This window comes from Lithobates pipiens, unplaced genomic scaffold (assembly GCF_037356315.1).
Source record: "Lithobates pipiens isolate NorthernLeopardFrog02 unplaced genomic scaffold, aLitPip1_a1.2 Scaffold_19, whole genome shotgun sequence".
Taxonomy (NCBI): domain Eukaryota; kingdom Metazoa; phylum Chordata; class Amphibia; order Anura; family Ranidae; genus Lithobates; species Lithobates pipiens.
In genome coordinates, this window is record NW_027507764.1 from 374356774 (window position 1) to 374366361 (window position 9588).

The following is a 9588-nucleotide window of genomic DNA, read 5'->3' on the forward strand; positions in this document are numbered from 1 at the left end:
CTCCATCCAGATCATACATTTTAATTTATAGCTTTGGCATGAGAATATTCAAGAGTCTGAAGTAAATATAATTAAATGCTATGTTGCCAACACAACGACCTCCTCAGAAATGCAATTCCTTAGTAAAGTATAATGGTATTCCCACAGAAGAGCGACATTTTGGACACGATGGATTTCTTCATTAAAGCAACATAAAATACAAAGCTGATAACTTTTGCACTCTGCTACTGCTGCAGTTTTAATGACCTATTAGCATAATTCCTTGCTTTCATTGGACTACAAAACACCTACCCCTTATGTTATTGGGAAGAGGAAAGTGGACGGTGTTTTTTGTAGTATCCTATAGTCGCAACTAAGGTTGCATCGAAATTGGTATGCAAATGCTCCGATACCTGAAACTTTCAGGCTCGGTTATTTCGACTGTTAGCGGGATTCCCCCACTGACAGCTGAAATGTTAAAAAAAAAAAAAAAGCTGGCAATTATCGGTTAAGAAGCAGGGCTGCCACATCCTTAACAACCAATGACTCATCCAGCTGTCAGTGGGGTTGTTTATCAACAACATTGCTCGTCCACTGAAACACTAAGACAAAAAGAAACATTGTTTCTTTTTGTATCTTTCTGTTTCTTCATCTATAGAGCAAAGGGTTGAACTTCAATCTGCAGATGAAGTCAGTTTTGTCAAGTAAAATAAAAACCCTTAATTTACTCGAATCAGCCTTAATTGACGCCTTATTCTCCTCCATTTTATTATTTTTTTCCTTATTTTTTTCCTTTTTTTTACTTAGATTTTTTTAGAAGTGAAAAATAAAAAACAATATATTAATAATTAAAAATGTTTTGCTTTGTTTGTTAATATTTTTACACCTTTAACATATATTTACACATTTTGCATTGAAAAAAGTGCAAAATGTAAAAAAAAAAAAAAAAAAATGTATTAGTAAATTAACTTTTCAATGCCTTGTACTATTGCTGACAGCTAAAGTGTAAACAAAACCGATGCAGTAGGTATCTGTAATTTGATATTGGCGAGTACTAAAAAAAAAGGTATCAGTGCATTCCTAGTCACAACACTGCTCCATAGATTTAGTACAGGGAGTGAGCTCTGCCACGCTGTTGCTGGCAAAATCGGTAGGGAAAAAGAAAATATGATAAAAGAAAACCAATGAAGCCACCACATCTAAGGCCCCTTTCACACATGCGGATGGTATGTCCGTATTTCATCCATCCGTTTGCGGATGAAATACGGGCATACATTCATCCCTATGGGATAGCGGGTGTCTGCGGATGAGCATCCGCAGACACCCGCTATTGTCCGCCTCCGCAACTGTCCGATTCTGCAGACGGAAGAAAATTCTATTTTTCTGTCCGTCTGCAGAGCGGATCGGATGAACACGGGCAGATGGTCCGTGCTCATCCGATCCCCATAGAGGAAAGCGGAGAGCTGACAGGGCGGTCCCTGCACAGTGTGCGGAGACCGCCCTGTCCGCCGCCGGCTCAGCGGGGACAACGGAGCGATCCTCGCTGAGAAAGCGGATCATTACGGGGCGGATCATTACTGATCCGTCCCGTGTGAAAGAGGCCTTAGGACTGTTATCCTGAAATGTATTACATATTGTTTTTGTAGAGACACTGTAATGTTATAATTTTTTCCCTAATTTTAAAACCTTGCTAGTTGCAAATTTACTTAAAGGGGCAATGTTATTAAAAATGATCTTTCATCTTCAAACTGCTGCACTGTAATGTTCTGTAAAATCCAATGCAATATGGCAATCTGGAGGTTGTGTACACAACGCCTCCAGAAATGTCTTTTCTGTTTGTGTGAAAAACCCTGCTCTAAGATAAAAGTCGGGTTTTAGGGCCCATTCACACCAATATGCAGCGTGGGAAAGGCGCATTCTGTGCGCAATCCTTGCAATGCATGTGAACGCACTGCCCATGCTAGACAAATGCATGTGGCAGTTATTGCCCACCTGCAATGTACAGTGGACAGGGCACAGGCAAAATGACGTACTGGTACGTCGCTGCCTGCTTTTGGGTTTAGGCATGCAAAGCAGGGATAAAAAAACAAGGAGGCTAGTAAAAGCTGCACACATTTAACCTCTTGATGGCCTTAGATGTTAAACCCAGCCAGAATCATTAGACAGTGACAGTGTAGATTATTAGCACTGTATTAGTGTCACTGGTAGTTAGTCACAAATTCCTGGATTTAGGTGCAACAGGTGCTGCAGCAACAACCAGCTGGGACGAGAAACATCACAGGTCAAAAGTACATATTGGCAAGCACACCATGGATCGTCAAATACACTATATCAGTGAGTACCCCCCAACAGGCCATGTTTTGGGAATTTCACTTAGATAAAATAGCTGTCCAAAATACCAAGCCATTGACCCTGATTTAAAGCACCTGTGCAAGGTAAAGGAAAACCTGCAAACATGGCCTGTTGGGAGGTACTTGAGGACTGAGGTTGAGAACCACTGCACTATATAACCAAAAGTATTGGGACACCTGCCTTTACACGCACATGAACTTTAATGGCACCCCAATCTTAGTCTGTAGGGTTCAATATTGAGTTGGCACACCGTTTGCAGCTATAACAGCTTCAGCTCTTCTGAGAAAGCTGCCCACAAGGTTTAGGAGTGTTTCCATGGTAAAGTTTGACCATTCTTCCAGAAGTGAATTTGTGAGGTCAGGCACCAATGTGGACGAGAAGGCCTGGCTCTCTGGTCTAATTCATCCTAAAGATGTTCTATCTGGTTGAGGTCAGGACTCTGCATTCCAGTCAAGTTCCTCCACCCCAGACTTGCTTATCCATGTCTTTATGGACCTTACTTTGTACACTGGTGTTCAGTCATGTTGGAACAGTTAGGGGCCATCCCCTAACTGTTCCTACAAAGTTGGGAGCATTCAGTTATCCAAAATGTCTTGGTATGCTGATGTTTTCACTGGAACTAAGGGCCCAACCCCTGAAAAACAAACGCACACAATAATCCCACCCCTGAAAAACAACCCCACCACCAAATGGTTTGAACCAGTGCACAAAGCAAGGTCCATAAAGACATGGATGAGTGAGTTTAGGGTGGAGGAACTTGACTGGCCTGCACAGAGCCTTGACCTCAACCCGACAAAACACCTTTGGAAAGAATTAGAGCAGAGACTGCAAACCAGGCCTTCTCGTCCACCTCAGTAACTGACCCCACAAATGTGCTTTGGGAAGAATGGTCAAACATTCCCATAGACACACTCCTAAACCTTGTGGATGGCCTTCCCAGAAGAGTTGAAGCTGTTATATCTGCAATATTAAACCATACGGACGAAGACTGCGATTAGTGTAAATCTGAATCTTTATTGAAGAATGTTCACTTCACAGAAGACAGTGCAACATTTCAGAGCCATGCAGGACCCCTTCATCAGGCATCACATGAAGAAGAAATTTTATCTTTTTTTTTTTTTTTTTTTTTTTAAATGATTGGATATGTTTTATAGCAGAAAGTAAAAAAAATATAGTTTGTTTTTTTTTCAAAATCTTCGGTCTTTTTGCATTTATATCACCAAATCCAAAAAAAAAAAAAAAAACTGTGGTGATCAAATACCACCAAAGGAAAGCTCTATTTGTGTGAAAAAAAATATATAGAAATTTAGTTTAGGTACAGCGTTGCATTACTGTGCAATTACCAGTTCAATAGCTCAGTGCTAAATAGCCTGGTTATGAAGGGGGTAAAACCTCCACGAGCTGACATGGTTATTGGAACCCCAAACTCACCAGTACCATGTGGTTTGGTGCAGTGCTATAGTTTTTGTGCATTTTGCAGCCCATTCAAATGAAAGGACCATCAAAACTGGAATGTGTGCATTCTAACAAGTTTCAGTGTGATCTGGTCCTCTGCAACACAAATGTAATATTCTGAGATACATCCTAAGGGTTGAGCCCTTTTCTAAAGAGTTACAGACACGGCAGCTTTTCTGATCAGAACACTGAAAGTGTACCAGCTGAATAATATGAATTAGTCACTCCATTTTAGAATAAGGCTTGGTTCACACTGGTACGACATCCACTCTGACTTTGGGAGCACATGTCGCATGATGTGTATAAATCAATGGTTCCCTATGAGAGCTGTCTTAACTGGTCTGACTTTGAAAAAGGTTCCTGCACTACTTTGATCCTTCTTCAGCCCATTGAATATCATTGAAGTCGGATCCTCATCCTAACCATCCGACATGGTCATTACAGCAGCAGTAAAAAGGAATTTATGTCACACTGGTATCGTTTTGATTGGTCAAGGGACAAGTCAGACTATCTGAAAGTCGGAGCAAAATCTTATCTTGTTCATTCAAGTTGGATGGAAGTAGGACTGAAGTCGCAGGGCAAAGTAGGATGACAGTTGATCAACAGTCCTCTTGTACCAGTGTGAACCCAGCCTTAGTATCCAAAAGACCTAAAGAGGTGATCCTACTTCAGCCCATTGGATATCACTGAAGTTGGATCGACGCCTTAACTGATCCAACTTTGGCATGCGAGTTGTGCTCTGATGATCTTGAAGGGGAACCCCACGCAAAAATTAGAAAGAAAACACATGGGTTCCCCCTCCAAAATCATACCAAGCTTTTCGGTCTGGCATGGATTTTAAGGGGACAGTATGCATGGGACTTATACTTTCTACCTCAGTTTGTTTGTATGTGATGTTGCTATTATACCTTAACAATTAAAAAAAGAAATTATGCATATACAGTATCTCACAAAAGTAAGTACACCTTTTCATGTGACAACACTGAAGAAATGACACTTTGCTACAATGTAATGTCGTGAGTGTACAGCTTGCATAACACTGTAAATTTCCTTTCCCTTCAAAATAACTCCGCACACAGCCATTAATGTCTAAACCGCTGGCAACAAAAGTGAGTACACCCCTAAGTGAAAATATCCAAATTGGTGCCCATTTAGCCATTTTCCCTCCCCGGTGTCATGTGATTTGTCAGTGTTACAAGGTCGCAGGTGTGTTAAATTCGGTGTTATCGTTCTCACTCTCTCATATTGGTCACCAGAAGTTTAACATGGAACCTCATGGCAAAGAACTCTCTGAAGATCTGCAAAAAAAGAATTGATGCTCTACCTAAAGATGGTCTAGGCCCTAGGCCAGTGATGGCGAACCTTGGCACCCCAGATGTTTTGGAACTCCATTTCCCATGATGCTCATCTATACCACAGAGCACAGGAGCATCATGGGAAACGTAGTTCCAAAACATCTGGGGTGCCAAGGTTTGCCATCACTGCCCTAGGCTATAAGAAGGTTGACAACACCCTGAAACTGAGCTGCAGCATGGTGACCAAGACCATACAGCAGTTTAAAAGGAAAGGTTCAACTCAGAACAGGCCTCGTCATGGTCGACCAAAGAAGCTGAGTACACGTGCTCAGCGTCATATCCAGAGGTTGTCTTTGGGAAATAGATGTATGAGTGCTGACAGCATTGCTGCAAAGGTTGAAGGGGTGGGGGGGTCAGCCTGTCAGTGCTCAGACCATATGCCGTATCAAATTGGTCTGCATAGCTGTCGTCCCAGAAGGAAGCCTCTTCTAAAGATGATGCACAAGAAAGCCTGCAGTTTGCTGAAGACAGGCAGACTAAGGCCATGGATTACTGGAACCATGTCCAGTGGTCTGAGGAGAACAAGATGAAATTATTTGGTTCAGATGGTGTCAAGCATGTGTGGTGACAACCAGGTGAGGAGTACAAAGACAATAGACATGTGCAAAAGTAAAAATGTAATTCTCTGCTGCAGAAAAGTGCTTGACATTTTGTGACCCGACTTTGGGGCCACGTTGTGCCAAATTTGGATATGTTGTAGTGCTAGGTCTACTGTGTTTGCATACCTAATTTGGGGTTTCTAGCTATAAGTGGCCCCGAGATACGTGGCCCCAAATTCGGGTCACAAAATGTCATTCTCTGCTGCAAAAAAGTACTTGGCATATTGCCCATATCTGGGGTCACTTGGTGGCAGGTGACGTGGCAAGTGGACAATCCACAACTTGCTGCAGTTGACATGGCAAGTGGACAAATACAATACACAACTTGTGGCAAGTGGACAATGACAGACAGCATATGCACTTGCCTTGCGATCGACATCTGTGACTTCTTCAATCAGGCATGCTGACAACTTCATTGATACCATAAATATAAATGAAATAAGATGTGTGTTTTTTTTTTTTTTGTTGCACTGGTACACTGCAAGTATGAAAAGTTGATGTGACAGTTATATATAAGTAAGTATAAGTAACTAACCATCTTCCAAAATTTATAATTCAAATAGAAAAGATTAGAACAGAATAGAAAAAAAATATAATTTAATAGAATAAAATAGAAAGAATATACAACCATCTTCTGAAATTCGAATTTGAATAGAATAAATTAGAATTTCGAATAGTATGAATTCAAATTTTTAAATTAATTAATTTTAAATTTGTATAGAAAAGATTATAATAAAATAGAAAATAGACTAGAAAAACGATAGAACAGAACAGAATAGATTAGAATATATTATATTTTATACTGTTCTGTTCTATTGTTTTTCTAGTCTATTCTTTTATATTCTATTAAAATCTTTTCTATTAAAATCAAAATCATTATATACTAAATTCGAATTTCGGAAGATGGTTATATATATATATATATATATATATATATATATATATATATATATATATATATATATATATATATAAATTTCTTTCCAACATTCGAATTTCTTATAGAATGAATTCGAATTTGAATAGAAAAGATTAGAATAGAAATAGAGAATAGACTAGAAAAACAATAGAACAGAATAGAATATATTATATTTTATTCTAAAATGAAATAGATGCTAATAGTCTGCAGGAGATCTTATGGAAACAAATAGTAATCTGCAAAAGAAATTAAAAATGAAATAGATAGAGTCTATATTATATTCTGTTCTATTGTTTTTCTAGTCTATTCTCTATTTCCATTCTAATCTTTTCTATTCAAATTCGAATTCATTCTATACAAAATTCGAATGTCGAAAAAAAAAAAAAAAAATGGATATATATATATATATATATATATATATATATATATATATATATATATATATATATATATATATCCATCTTCTGAAATTCACATTTAGTATATAATGATTTCAACTTTAATAGAAAAGATTTTAATAGAATATAAAAGAATAGACTAGAAAAACAATATAACAGAATAGAATAAAATATAATATATTCTATTCTGTTCTATTGTTTTTCTAGTCTATTCTCTATTTCTAGTCTAATCTTTTCTATTCAAATTCAAATTCATTCTATACGAAATTCGAATGTCGGAAAGAAATATATATATTACAAAACCACCATCTTCCAAAATTCGAATTTAGTATATAATGATTTTGATTTTAATAGAAAAGATTTTAATATAATATAAAAGAATAGACTAGAAAAACAATAGAACAGAACAGAATAAAATATAATATATTCTATTCTGTTCTGTTCTATCGTCTATTTTCTATTTTATTATAATCTTTTCTATCCAAATTTAAAATTAATTAATTAAAAAATTTGAATTCATACTATTAGAAATTCAAATTTATTCTATTTGAAATTTGAATTTCAGAAGATGGTTGTATATTCTTTCTATTTTATTCTATTGAATTATATATTTTTTCTAATCTTTTCTATTTGAATTAGAAATTTTGGAAGATGGTTAGTTACTTATATACATCTGTCACATCAACTTCTCATACTTGCAGTGTACCAGTGTAAAAAAACACACACATCTTATTTAATTTATATTTATCACATCAATGAAGTTGTCAGCATGCCTGATTGAAGAAGTCACAGATGTCGATCGCAAGGCAAGTACATATGCTGTATGTCATTGTCCACTTGCCACGTCACCTGCCACAAGTTGTGTATTGTCCACTTGCCATGACACCTGCCACGAGTGCCACGTGACCGGCCACGAGTGCCACGTGACCTGCCACATGACCAAGTTGTGGATTGTCCACTTGTCATGTCACCTGCCACAAGTTGTGGGGTTTCTAGCACCACGTGACCCCGAGATACCTGGCCCCAAAGTCGGGTCACAAAATGTCAAGCACTTTTGTCAAGCAGCAGAGAATGACATTTTGTAACCCGAATTTGGGGCCATATATCTCAGGGTCACTTATAGCTAGAAACACCAAATTTGGTATGCAAACACAATAGAAACTAGCACTACAAAATCTCACAATTTGGGGTTTCTAGTACAAAGTGACCCCGAGATATGTGGCCCCAAAGTCGGGTCACAAAATGTCAAGCACTTTTCTGCAGCAGAGAATTACATTTTGCGACCCGACTTTGGGGCCACATATCTCGGGGTCACTTTGTGCTAGAAACCCCAAATTTGGAGATTTTGTAGTGCTAGTTCTATTGTGTTTGCATGCCAAATTTGGTGTTTCTAGCTAAGCACTTTTCTGCAGTAGAGAATTACATTTTGTGACCCGACTTTGGGGCCACATATCTCGGGGTCACTTATAGCTAGAAGCACCAAATTTGGATATGTTGTAGTGCTAGTTCTACTGTGTTTGCATACCAAAATGGGGTTTCTAGCTATAAGTGGCCCCGAGATACGTGGCCCCAAATTCGGGTCGAAAAATGTAATTTTTCGAATTTGATTCGAATTTCGTCCGAATTCGGTTGAATTCGTTAGCATTGTAATTCGGATGCATCCGAATGTCCGAATAATGAAAATTCGTCCGAATTTTGATTCGGAACAAAACGAAATGCACGTCTAAAAGACAAGTGTGTCTTGCCTACAGTCAATTATGGTGGTGAGAGTGTCATGGTCTGGGGCTGCATGAGTGCTGCCGGCACTGGGGAGCTACAGTTCATTGAGGGAACCATGAATGGCAACATGTACTGTGACATACTGAAGCAAAGCATGATCCCCTCCCTTCGGAGACTGGGCCGCAGGGCAGTATTCCAACATGATAACGACCCCAAACACACCTCCAAGATGACCACTGCCTTGCTATGGAAGCTGAGGATAAAGGTGATTAGGGATGAGCCGAACACCCCCCTGTTCGGTTCGCACCAGAACAGACCTAAACTTCGTGTGAACTTTAGAACCCTATTAAAGTCTATGGGACCCGAACTTTCACAATCCAAAGTGCTCATTTTAAAGGGTAATATACAAGTTACTGTCCTAAAAAGTGTTTGGGGACCTGGGTCCTGCCCCAGGGGACATGGATCAATGCAAAAAAAAGTTTTAAAACGGCCGTTTTTTCAGGAGCAGTGATTTTAATAATGATTAAAGTGAAACAATAAAAGTGTAATATTACTTTAAATTTCGTAGCTGGGGGTTATCTATAGTATGCCTGTGAAGGGGCGCATGTTTCTGGTGCTTAGAACTGTCCCTGCACAAAGTGTCATTTGTGCAGGAAAAAAAGTATTTTAAAATCACTTGCGGCTAAATTGTCGGCTTCCCGTAATACAGAGAACATTCAATGAGTGTTCTCTGTATTAGCCGACAATTCATTCATTCATTGATAAAAAAAAAATAAAAAAATTACCAGGCCCTTCAGGTCTGACATGGATAT